The sequence below is a fragment of the Phyllobates terribilis genome, unplaced genomic scaffold, assembly GCF_046119375.1.
Source record: "Phyllobates terribilis strain yellow unplaced genomic scaffold, ASM4611937v1 Scaffold_1__5_contigs__length_1240528914, whole genome shotgun sequence".
NCBI classification, from domain to species: domain Eukaryota; kingdom Metazoa; phylum Chordata; class Amphibia; order Anura; family Dendrobatidae; genus Phyllobates; species Phyllobates terribilis.
In genome coordinates, this window is record NW_027362761.1 from 1,145,418,223 (window position 1) to 1,145,430,678 (window position 12,456).

The 12,456-nt window shown below is 38.4% G+C and overlaps 1 protein-coding gene across 3 annotated transcripts in view; it reads left to right on the forward strand.

The window, feature by feature from the left end:
* The first annotated feature begins 2,703 nt into the window (after positions 1-2,703).
* Positions 2,704-12,456, forward strand: part of LOC141162142 (nuclear body protein SP140-like protein) — an 81,328-nt gene continuing 71,575 nt past the window's right edge. For 2 of the 3 annotated variants that reach the window (XM_073647923.1, XM_073647933.1), the window contains exon 1: positions 2,705-2,853. The gene's annotated coding sequence lies outside the window, so the exon portion shown is untranslated. Of the gene's footprint in view, positions 2,854-12,456 lie in introns of all 3 variants that reach the window. The other variant, XM_073647942.1, reaches the window with a different exon arrangement.

Here is a 12,456-nt window from a genome sequence, read left to right on the forward strand (position 1 = left end):
AGTATTCGCTTGTAGCATTATATGTTTTGTAATAATAATAATAATAATAACAGGGATAAAACAAAACACTAAAATATTTCCAACTTGTACACATTGAATAAGGATGCAAAGTAGTAAAGTCTAGACAACCTTTATTAGGAGTAGATATATGTAAAGAATTGAGACTAGTACATAGAAATTCAGGGAGCCTTATAGCAAAGGTTCAAATTGGTGACCCTACGTCCCATGGGCCCCTAGCTGAGATCCCAAGATCACGGGCCCAGTAGAAGTCAAGTGGCCGGTACATCACTAATAGTAAATGGAGGGCTGCTGATATCATTGTCTTGACAGCCAGGAGCCTACTGAAGGTCCCCATGTCTGCCATGATTGTACACATATGAAGCTCAGCCCACGGCTGGTCATCATAGGAGAGCAATAAATAAAAAATGTAAAAAAAACAATTAAAATTATTTTTTCAATGTCCATTTCACCCCCTTTTATTGGAACTTTATTAAAAGTTTATTACTTTTTTTATTTTAGTTTCATTAAACTTTATTACTTCACATGTAAAGAGCCATGGAATAAATGGCACTAGAATAATAAATAATAATAATAAAATATACAAAAAAAAACCTATATGGAATTATAATGGCATCAATAAAATCTAATGCTTATACTGCCAAAAGGCCTGATACAATGTTCTCAAAAAATATGAAAAAATTGAAAATATAGAGGGGTCCACTGTCGCCCAAAAGCCTGTATGATCTTGGGGCTGGCCTCCTCTTTTTTGATCATTCAACTAACCGGGAGGTTGCATGCAGATACAGCTACTGGATGGTAATTGCTACTATTGTCCAGCAGAGGGCATCATTGCACAGAATATGGAATATAGGACACCTGACAAATCAATAGTAAAGCCCTGCTCTGTTCAGACATGGAGAATCTGCCCCACATTTTTGTACATATCGATTAGCGTTTACATTTTTATTTTCTAATAAAAGAAATGTAGTTTTTATTCTTTTCTACTGTAAACTCCAATCATCCTGAATGATATTAGAAATTTATGGTACAGGTTCAGTTGTGACAATACCCAAAATAATATTCTGTATCTGTATTAAAAAATATGTCCTTTTTTTTAAAAAAAAACAACATATCACTGATGAAAGCCTGATAGTAAAAACTGTCACACTGACCTAAGACTGTATTCACACTGAGTTGTTTTTTTTTTTTTTTAAATGTTTTCTTTTTTTGAGCGGTAATTTTCCAAAAAGCTTGCACATATATATTTTCTTCTGGTTAGCCAATAAAGGTATTACTTCAAGAAGAGATTTTTTTTTACCTTTCTTTTTTTTACCTGAACAGGTTTTGAAAAACACCAGGTGGGGGGAAAAAAAAGTCACTTTGAGACAGATCCTGAAGGAAACTTCTACAAACTAGGCACTGTCCAATCAAAAGGCTGCAAATAACTCTTTAGGAAAAGAAACGCTCCCCCAGAACCTTCCACAGGCGGAGTCTTTTTTTTTTTTTTTGGAGCAGAAACTGCACCAAGACTTGCTTTTTCAAGGAGATTTTTGGGATGGATTTGGAGAAGTTTTTGAGATGGATTTGGTGAATCTCCCCTTAGTTTCTGTTCCAAAAACTCTGTGTGCGCAAAACCCCTCTCAATCTCTGCTTCAAACAGACTATGTGATCCACTGAGAGAAAACTCTCCAAATCTCAAAAACTTGGAGTTTTTGCTCCAAAAGCTTAGCAATAAGACTCTGTGTGCACATAACTTTAGGGAGAGTTTCCAGAAGCAGTTTTTTTTTCTTGAAAACTTGAGGTTTTTGAACTGCTAAAAAAAACCAAAACATGATAACCTTATACTGATAAAATCCTGATCCAAAATACTAAGTTCATGTTCAGTATTCGGTCAGTATTTTACATCAGTATTTCTAAGCCAAACCAGAAGAGGAACAATCAGAGGAAAAGTATAGTTCACACATCATGTTTTTTTCAGCGTTTTTTTTTTTCTGCAGCAAAACCTGATCTCTTGCCAGGAGATTGTTCAGGATTTTTCTTGCTTTTTTGCTTTTTTTTTTTTTTTTGCCTTTTTTCAGCATTTTTTTCACTGTCCTTTTGTTTCTTTTATGCCTGTACCTAAAGTTCAGTGAAAAAAAAAAAAATCTTATTCTGGTTTAGGCACAAAAAACGCTGAAAAACCTGACACCTGCGGGTTTTTTTCACCACCCATTACTTCCAATGGGTGAAAAAACGCTGAAAGAAGTGACATGCTATATTCTGCGAAAAAAAAACAATGCAAAGCACAAAATAAAATAAAAAATAACAAAAAAAAAACCATGGTGTGTGCATGAGATTTCTGGAATCTCATAGACTTTGCTGGTACTGTAAAACGCTGCTGAAAATTAGCATAAAAAAAAACACTGAAAAAAACATGATGTGTGAAAGCCTATAAGAAACACATCAAAACTTCTGCATTTATCACCCATTTTTGATTTTGGCTTACAAATACTGATGAAAAATACTGAACGTGTGAATATGACCTTACGAAAATCAGTTTGAGAAAAATCAGTGAGGTCTGAATGAGCCCTTACTGAAGATTGCCGACCGGTAGAGAAGCTGGGTTATTTGTGAAGGATTCTCCAGAGGAGGGGGAGGTGCGCATAGTGGTAGGGAAGGAGCCCTTGATGTGTGTGATTTCTGTCATCCTCCCCATATAGTCATGTAAATGAGGCCAGCTCTGTATACACAGGCGGCTGAGGAAGAAGAAACCGAAAGCTGCTCTGGAAGAGAAACCTGAAGACTCATTCCAGGTCACAGATCTGCTCCTCACTTCCTGGCTGCAGATACACCATGGCTCTGGGGTTCCCAGTAGTGAGTATACAGCTGTATACGCTGCTCTATGGCCGGACGCTCAATGTAGCCCAACAGCCAAAGTTATAAGAGCTTAGATACATTCCTCAGCTGAGAGCAGTGGGGGTGTACTTATATATACAGAGTTATTGCCTCTGAATGTCATTCACTGGCAGCGAACATATGTCTTGGAAATAGTGAGGAATTGAAACAAAGTAGATTAGAAATCTTAGGTTGTAGCTGAGACTAGTGCAGAAAGTATTGTATCAATGTTATTGTAACAAAGTATTATCCTAATTGTTGTCCGTGTATTGTTATATTGTTACTGTGTCTGTGTATACGGGAGGATAGATGTTATAAGTGATACTATTTAATTCAACATAATTCCGTTCCATACATTTAATGCATCGATTTAAAAAGTAATTCTGATCCTCGTTTATCGTAAATCTTCATCAAATATATATATATATATATATATATATATATATATATATATATATATATATATATATATATATATATATATATATTTTTATGGCTGTGTTCCCTATGATGTTGCAGCATTTCTGCACCCATTAGGGCTCGCTCACACTCACGAATAAATCGGACGAATGCAATCCGATTAAAAAAAAAATCTGAATGCATTCGGTCCAATGTTATTCTATGATCGTGTGCATGCAGAATTCAGATTGCACGCACCCATATAAGCCTACGGGTGTGTGTGAAACATCGCACTGCACTCAGATGTCACGCCGCAGAAACGCATTAAAATCTTTTGTTAAGAGGTCTGGGATGTTCCCCAATGATAATCCGCATGTGCTGTGCACATGTTATGGAAATTTCCGCTGCGGATTATCATTGCGGAAAAATCCGCAGCTCAACTAATTTGGCTGCAGTTTCGCGGCGAAATCGCGCCCATTGACTTGCATTGAACCGCAGCAAACCCACGTATATACATGCGGATGTTATGCGGTTCAATGTGCGGTTGGTACCCGGGTCTGGAGAAGAGGAAATTCTCCTCCAACCCAGGTACCATGGTACCTGCAAGTTAAAAAAGAATTATAAAGTATAAAATAAAAAAAAATATTCATACCTCTCCGGCGGCCCCCGATCTCCTCCCGGCTGCGTCTTCTCTCCTCGGCGTCCCGCAGTGTACTGGCAGGACCTGCAGTGACGTCATTTAGTCAGCTGATGGTCACGCGACCGCTGACATCAGGTGATGGGCCGCCGAGGAGAGAAGACACCGCCGGGAGGAGACCGGGGGCCACCAGAGAGGTGAATATAAGGTTTTTTTTATTTCTTTTTACTTTTTAATTCTTTTTTTTACTTTAGATGCAGCATTTGAAGTAGAAATTTCCTTTAAGTTGGTCACACAATATAAATCCATGCCAGTTGCATGGATTTATATTGTGTGACCAACTTGTCAAGCTTTATCCAAGTGACGCTCAAAATCACTTGAAAAAAACGCATGTAAAAACGCATGTAAAATCTGCATGCATTTTTTCTGCCAAGGAGATGCAGAAATGCTCAGGAAATTTCTGCTTCAAATCTGCATCGTGGCCACATAACCTTAGGCCACGGCCCCACTATCAGTATTTGGTCAGTATTTTTTCTCTGGAGTGGGAGCCAAAACCAGGAGTGGGTGATAAATGCAGAATTAGTGACTTGTTTCTATTATACCTTTTCTCTGATTGTTCCTCACCTGGTTTTGGCTCCCACTACTGAGAAAAATACTGACCGAATACTGACCAAATACTGATAGTGGGGCCATGGACTTAGTCATGTGCTGACTAGCTGCTCTTCCTAGTTTTCTCAATGTTCAGAGAAAAACTGAGAGAAGCAGGAGGAGAAGTTCATTGTCACATGACCCTAAGTATGAAAATCACATCTGAGTGCAGTGGCCATGTAATGACTGCTGGAACCAGCAAGCAGAGCTGAATCCTGACAATGAGGATATTACATACTGTTAGGATCGGCTACAGGGCTTCAAGGTCTTGTCCAGGTTTCAGATGAAAGTCTGCAGTCACTTTGTGACTGCAGGCTTCTGAATTCTCACAGCGCATGCACTGCACACTTTTAGGATTCTCCCTTGCATAAGAATGTGATTTGTAAACTTCTGGCCACATTCCGACTAGACTTCTCCAGCCTCACTCAATTCATTTTCATTTAGTATGGGCGACACGGTGGCTTAGTGGTTAGCACTGTTGCTTTGCAGTCCTAGGGTCAAATCCCACCAAGGACAACATCTGCAAGGAGTTTGTATGTTCTCCCTGTGTTTGCGTGGGTTTCTTCCAGGTTCTCCGGTTTCCTACCACAGTCCAAAGACATACTGATAGGGAATGTAGATTGTGAGCCTCAATAGGGACAGCGATGATAATGTCTGTAAAGCGCTGTGGAATTAATGACACTATATAAGCAATGCATAATAAATAAATTGAGTGAGGCCACGCATGTCTAGTCGACACGAGAGAATCCTGACAATGTTTATTATCAACCGTATTCCGTCTCGTGGCACTAAAAAGAACGTTGGAAGATGAATCTGAACATCACAGAATAGGAAATATTCTGATTGGATGCTCAGGCGAGCTAATAATATAGTCAGGAAAAGCATGCTAGCAGATAAAAACAAAGTCTGAACAACCTTGAGACAATATTATTTTTGTCCAACTATAGCCCTAAATTTGCTGCTATAAAAAACTTTGTTAAAAAATATATTCCCATGCTATATCAGGATACTAATTTAAAGAGAATACTTTCCAATCCTGTTAGATTTATAGCTAAAAAAAGCACCCACTCTGGGCAATATTTTGTCCCCCAGCTTATACCTCAATAACAACTCACTTCCCAAAAAAACATGGCTACATACAAAAGGTTTTTATAAATGTGAACATTCTATTTGCACATGTTGTAAACATGTTGAGAATACCCTGAATTTTACATCCTTTGCTTCTAAGAAAACCTATAGCATATCCCACTTTATCAACTGTAATACGTCCCTTGTGGTTTACCTTATCTCTTGTAACATCTGTAGTATTCAATATTAAAAACCGTTAAAAACGCGCGTCAGACGGCACTTGTCTGATGCTGCTAATAAACTTAGAAGAAAATGCACGTCAGCCGCCACAAAACAGTTCACGATGAAACATGGAGGAGATACTGCATGAGGTCACGTAGAGGAGGAGACCACTGTAGAAAGCTACTTAAAAGGGAGTCCTGGTGGATTTATATTTTAAACACGAGAAGGACACAAAGCATAAATATCAGACATGATCTTATTTATCATTATGATTGACTCTGTCCTGTGTTTTTCATGCACATTTCTGATAATTTTCCTATTCGTTTTGTTTTTATACAGTTTTCATTGTTTTTATATGTGTTCACATGGTGTTTTCGGATGGGTTTGGTTGACCATGTGGTCCTGATAAGATATGACATATAACGCTGACTTGGTTGTCTCTTTCGTATATGCAAAGATTAAAGACACACAGTCTGAAACGCGTTTGCCACGCTAGCATTTCCTGTGTGGTTGTGACATGATTGTTATATTTTTTTTTATTTTGTTTGTACCTAATAAGCTTGTTGGTTGTATGAAGATCCTGACACTGGAATAATCCTTTATCTCATTATTAAGTAAATTCGGTTACTTGTGATTTTTTTTCATGGCATTTTTTAGTGCATTTTTATACACGTTTTGAAATTTGCACATAAAACTCAGCGTACCCGCAAGAGAAATTGACGTGTTGCAGATTTGAATGAGATTTCTAGAAATCCAATCCACTCTACTAAAATTCTAAAATTCATTTTGGTAACTTACCCTTTGTGTTTCAGAAAGAGATAATCCTCAGATGGGGCCAATCAGGAGAATATGGCGGATGATCCACAATTTCATTGAGTATTTGCAGGGCAATACCAGACTCTTGGAAAAATTTTCCTGAAGGTCCAATTTTCATCTGCATGGTTAACTTTTCTTAATCACAATTTCAATATGACATAACCTTTTTTTTGCTAGAATTTAGCAACGGGATTTATTTTTGTTTGCAAGAAATAATCACGACCAACTATTTATCAATACTTCCCACGAGCATATAGTGTGTGATTATATGTATAATGTGTATCGTGAAAAGTGAATCAAGAAAATCTAAAATTAATCAATATTTGGTGACCAAATATCATCAAAGAATAATCTTTTCTTGGTACACTTGCACACAGTCAGGGATTTTGTAGGATTATAATCAGGTGTATGAGTGCCCAATTATACCAAACAGGTGATAATAATCATCATTTTTATATATAGGTTGAAACACCATCATTAATTCTACATTGTGCTGATCTAAGATAAACTGGCAAAAACCTGGTGACAGATTCCCTTTAACTGAAAATAGAAACAGCTGTGCAGGAGGCATAAAACTGGGTGGGCAACAGACAAAATCTGCTAAGGTAAGGTTGTGGGAGACAGTTTCATGTCACAGGTCAACCACCATTACAAGACTGATCACAGCAACAAGACACAAGGTAGTTATACTGCATCAGCAAGGTCTCTACCAGGCAAACATTTCAAAGCAGACTGGAGTTTCAAGATGCCTAAAAAGTTAAATTTTAGTTTCATCAGACCACAGGACATGTCTCTAAAAATTAAGGTCTTTGTTCCTGTGTGCATTTGCAAACATTAATCTGGCTTTTTTATGTTTCTTTTGGAGTAATGGCTTCTTCCTGGCAGAGTGGCCTTTCAGCTCATGCTGACACAGTACTCGTTTCACTGTGGATATTGACACAATCTTACCAGCTTCCACCATCGTCTTCACAAGGTCTTTTGCTTTTGTCCTTGGGTTGATATGCACATGTCGGACCAAAGCACATTCATCTCTGGGACACAGAACCTGTCTCCTTCCTGAGTGGTATGATGGCTGGACATTCCCATCTTGTTTGTACTTGCATATAATTGTTTGTACAGATGAATGAGGCACCTTCAGGTATCTTGAAATTGTACCCAAGGATGAGCCAGACTTGTGCAAGTCCACAATTATCTTCCTGATATCTTGGCTGATTTCTTTAGACTTTCCCATGATTCTACACAAGAGGGGATTGTAGGGAGAGAGAATAGGAAGCGCAGGCTTCTAAGTGTAGTAGTTAGATTCCAAGGGTATATACTCAGTATTAATCCACTCACCTATTTGGTGTCTTGAGGTACTGCATGTAAAACCAATCAGTGGATCACTCCATTCCTCTTTCCATCCAGTTTGCAGCAGAAATCTGGGAGCTGATGAGAGCACTGGACAGTGTTTTCATGGGCGATACCACTTTGTAAATGTTTTTCCCAGCAATATGCGCTCCTGAAGGATGATGATGGAACTTGATATTCGGATTCAAAGATAATTTTTATTTCAAACTAAAATACAACCGGTTTCGACTTCTTTGAGTCTTCCTCAGGTAGAACATCATGCATATAAACACACATTTTATAGCAGATATCCCTGCTTGTCATTTTGGGTGGGGACTGAAAGATCTGTTTTTCGGACACACCCAGATACTCAGATATGCAGGATTTTGCACTCTCAGGAATCTAACAAAACCCATATACTAAATTGACTTTCATACAGTTTTTTTCCATAAAAAAATTTTTGCACAAATTTTTTTCACACAGAAAGTATTTTCTTTTCTAAAAACACTATAAATATAATTTTACCATATATAAAATATCTTTTAAAATGTTATTAAATATACTAAAAGTGTGAATTCATACAGAAATGTAATGTCCTGCTAATATGTGCATTATGACAAAATTTAAAACCCTTTCTTTCTTCATATTATAGCCATTTTCAAATACAATTTTGTAAAAAATAAATAAATAAAAAAATAAATAAAATGAAATAAAAAATATATATATAAAAACAAAAATAATAATAATAAAATAATAAATAATAATAAAAAATATATTTATGTGTGTGTGTGTGTGTATATATATATATATATATATACAGTACAGACCAAAAGTTTGGACACACCTTCTCATTTAAAGATTTTTCTGCATTTTCATGACTATGAAAACTGTACATTCACACTGAAGGCATCAAAACTATGAATTAACACATGTGGAATTATATACTTAACAAAAAAGTGTGAAACAACTGAAAATATGTCTTATATTCTAGGTTCTTCAAAGTAGCCACCTTTTGCTTTGATGACTGCTTTGCACACTCTTGGCATTCTCTTCATGAGCTTCAAGAGGTAGTCACCGGAAATGGTTTTCACTTCACAGGTGTGCCCTGTCAGGTTTAATAAGTGAGATTTCTTGCCTTATAAATGGGGTTGGGACCATCAGTTGTGTTGTGCAGAAGTCTGGTGGATACACAGCTGATAGTCCTACTGAATAGACTGTTAGAATTTGTATTATGGCAAGAAAAAAGCAGCTAAGTAAAGAAAAACGAGTGGCCATCATTACTTTAAGAAATGAAGGTCAGTCAGTCTGAAAAATTGGGAAAACTTTGAAAGTGTCCCCAAGTGCAGTTGCAAAAACCATCAAGCGCTACAAAGAAACTGGCTCACATGAGGACCGCCCCAGGAAAGGAAGACCAAGAGTCACCTCTGCTTCTGAGGATAAGTTTATCCGAGTCACCAGCCTCAGAAATCGCAGGTTAACAGCAGCTCAGATTAGAGACCAGGTCAATGCCACACAGAGTTCTAGCAGCAGACACATCTCTTCAACAACTGTTAAGAGGAGACTTTGTGCAGCAGGCCTTCATGGTAAAATAGCTGCTAGGAAACCACTGCTAAGGACAGGCAACAAGCAGAAGAGACTTGTTTGGGCTAAAGAACACAAGGAATGGACATTAGACCAGTGGAAATCTGCTTTGGTCTGATGAGTCCAAATTTGAGATCTTTGGTTCCAACCACAGTGTCTTTGGGTGACGCAGAAAAGGTGAACGGATGGACTCGACATGCCTGGTTCCCACCGTGAAGCATGGAAGAGGAAGTGTGATGGTGTGGGGGTGCTTTACTGGTGACACTGTTGGGGATTTATTCAAAATTGAGGGCATACTGAACCAGCATGGCTACCACAGCATCTTGCAGCTGCATGCTATTCCATCCGGTTTGTGTTTAGTTGGACCATCATTTATTTTTCAACAGGACAATGACCCCAAACACACCTCTAGGCTGTGTAAGGGCTATTTGACCAAGAGGGTGTAGAGAGCATGTACGTCTAAGGTTATGAACATGTAATCTTCTTCCCATACAAAATTTTCACATTTTTATTAATTGACTGGAGTCTAGGAGAAAAGAAGGTAATTTTCTAACTAGATCCTGTAAGTGCAGATCGATGTAATGTGACAGTTGACTGGTTAGTGACCCTATACCCAAAATGATCGTTCGTCCGGGAGGTTTCACAGGGTTTTTATGCACCTTTGGCATACTTTTCTGTGTGAAAAAAATTTGTGCAAAAAAATTTTTATGGAAAAAAACTGTTTGAAAGTCATTTAGTATATGGGTTTTGTTAGATTCCTGAGAGTGCAAAATCCTGCATATCTGAGTATCTGGGTGTGTCCGAAAAACAGATCTTTCAGTCCCCACCCAAAATGACAAGCAGGGATATCTGCTATAAAATGTGTGTTTATATGCATGATGTTATACCTGAGGAAGACTCAAAGAAGTCGAAACCGGTTGTATTTTAGTTTGAAATAAAAATTATCTTTGAATCCGAATATCAAGTTCCATCATCATCCTTCAGGAGCGCATATTGCTGGGAAAAACATTTACAAAATGATTCTACACAAAGAAGCAGTGTGTTTCAGGTGTGCATTAAAATACATCCACAGGTGTGTCTCTAATTAACTCAGATGTTGCCAAAAAACCCCATCAGAAGCTTCCAAACACATAATATCATCATATGGGCAGTCCAGAATTGTTTAAAGGTATAGTAATCTTAGTGTATATAAACTTTTGACTTAGCAGTAAGTAATAAAAATGCCTTTAAACATTCTCTCTCATTATTCAGAAATTTGGCAAATATTAAAAACTATGGCAATCCATGTCATTTTTTACATGTGGAAAATGGACAGATGCAAAAGTTTGGCCACCCTGCATGGTTAGTAGCACCCCCTTTTTGCAAGTATCACAGCTTGAAAACACTTTTTTGTAGCCAGACAGGCGTCTTTCAATTCTTGTTTGAGGGATATTCTTCCATTCTTCCAGTTATGTGATTTTCCTAGATCGTCTTGCATGCACTGCTATTTTGAGGTCTGGCCACAGATTTTCAATGTTGTTCAGATCAGTGGACTGTGAGGGCCATTGTAAAGCCTTCAGCTTGCGCCTTTTGAGGTAGTCTGTTGTGAATTTTGAAGTATGTTTATGATCATTATTATCCATTTGTAGAAGCCATTCTCTTTTTGACAGATGGTGTTATGTTTGCATCAAGAATTTGTTGAAATATCATTGAATCAATTCTTCCCTCTATCTTCCCCGTGCTATTGGCTGCAAGACAACCCCAAAACATGATTGATCCACCCCCATGCTTAATGGTTGGCGATATGTTCTTTCCCTGAAATTCTGAGCCCTTTTTTTTTCCACACATACCTTTGATCATTGTGGCCAAAGAGTTCTATTGTAACCTCATCGGTCCACAGGACTTGTTTCCGAAATGAATCAGGCTTGTTTAGATGTTCTTTTGCATACTTCCGACTCTAAATTTTTATGGTGAGGATGCAGGAGGGGTTTTCTCCTGATCACTCTTCCTTGAAGACCATATTTTACAGGTGTCTCTGAACAGGAGAACAATGTACTACAACTCCAGGGTCTGCTAAATCTTTCTGAAGGTTTTTTGCAGTCAAGCGGGGGTTCTGATTTGCCTCTCTAGCAATCCTACGAGCAGCTCTCACTGAAATTTTGCTCGGTCTTCCAGATCTTATCTTGACCTCCACTGATCCTGGTAACTGTCATTTGTTAATTTACATTTCAAACTGAGGAAAGGGCAACTTGAAAAAGCTTTGCTATCTTCTTATAGCCTTCTCCTGCTTTGTGGCCCTCTACCATTCTCAGAGTGTTAGGCAGCTGCTTAGAAGAACCCATGGCTGCTGTTTTTTTTTGCACAAGTTTAAAGGAGGCTGGGTTTTTATAAGGGTATGTGCACACGATGCAGAAATGCTCAGGATTTTTTCCTGAGCGTTTCTGCATCTCTCTGGCAGGAAAAAACGCATGCGGATTGTACATGCGGTTTCCTGCCAGGGACATCCGGATGTGAAGCGGTCTTCACTTTCATTTCCGCATGCGGGTTGACAAGCGCTTCCCAAGCGATTTTAGCATCACTTGGAAAGTGCTTGTCAACTTCACACTATATAAATCCATGCAACCGGCATGGATTTATATAGTGTGTGATGTCAAAAAATAAAAAATAAATCTATACTTTACCCTCTGATGGCCCCCGGTGTCCTGCTTCATCGGTCCCGGCTGCCGGCAGTGAAGACTTTAGGACCTTCCGACGTCAGCGTCACGTGACCCGTCACATGACTCTGACGTCAGCGAAGGTCCTTCTTCATTCAAACGCGAAGTGCCCGGGAAGCCGGCAGGACGCAGCGCGGGCCGTCAGAACGTGAGAATATATATATTTTTTATTTTATTCTTTTGGTACCTGGG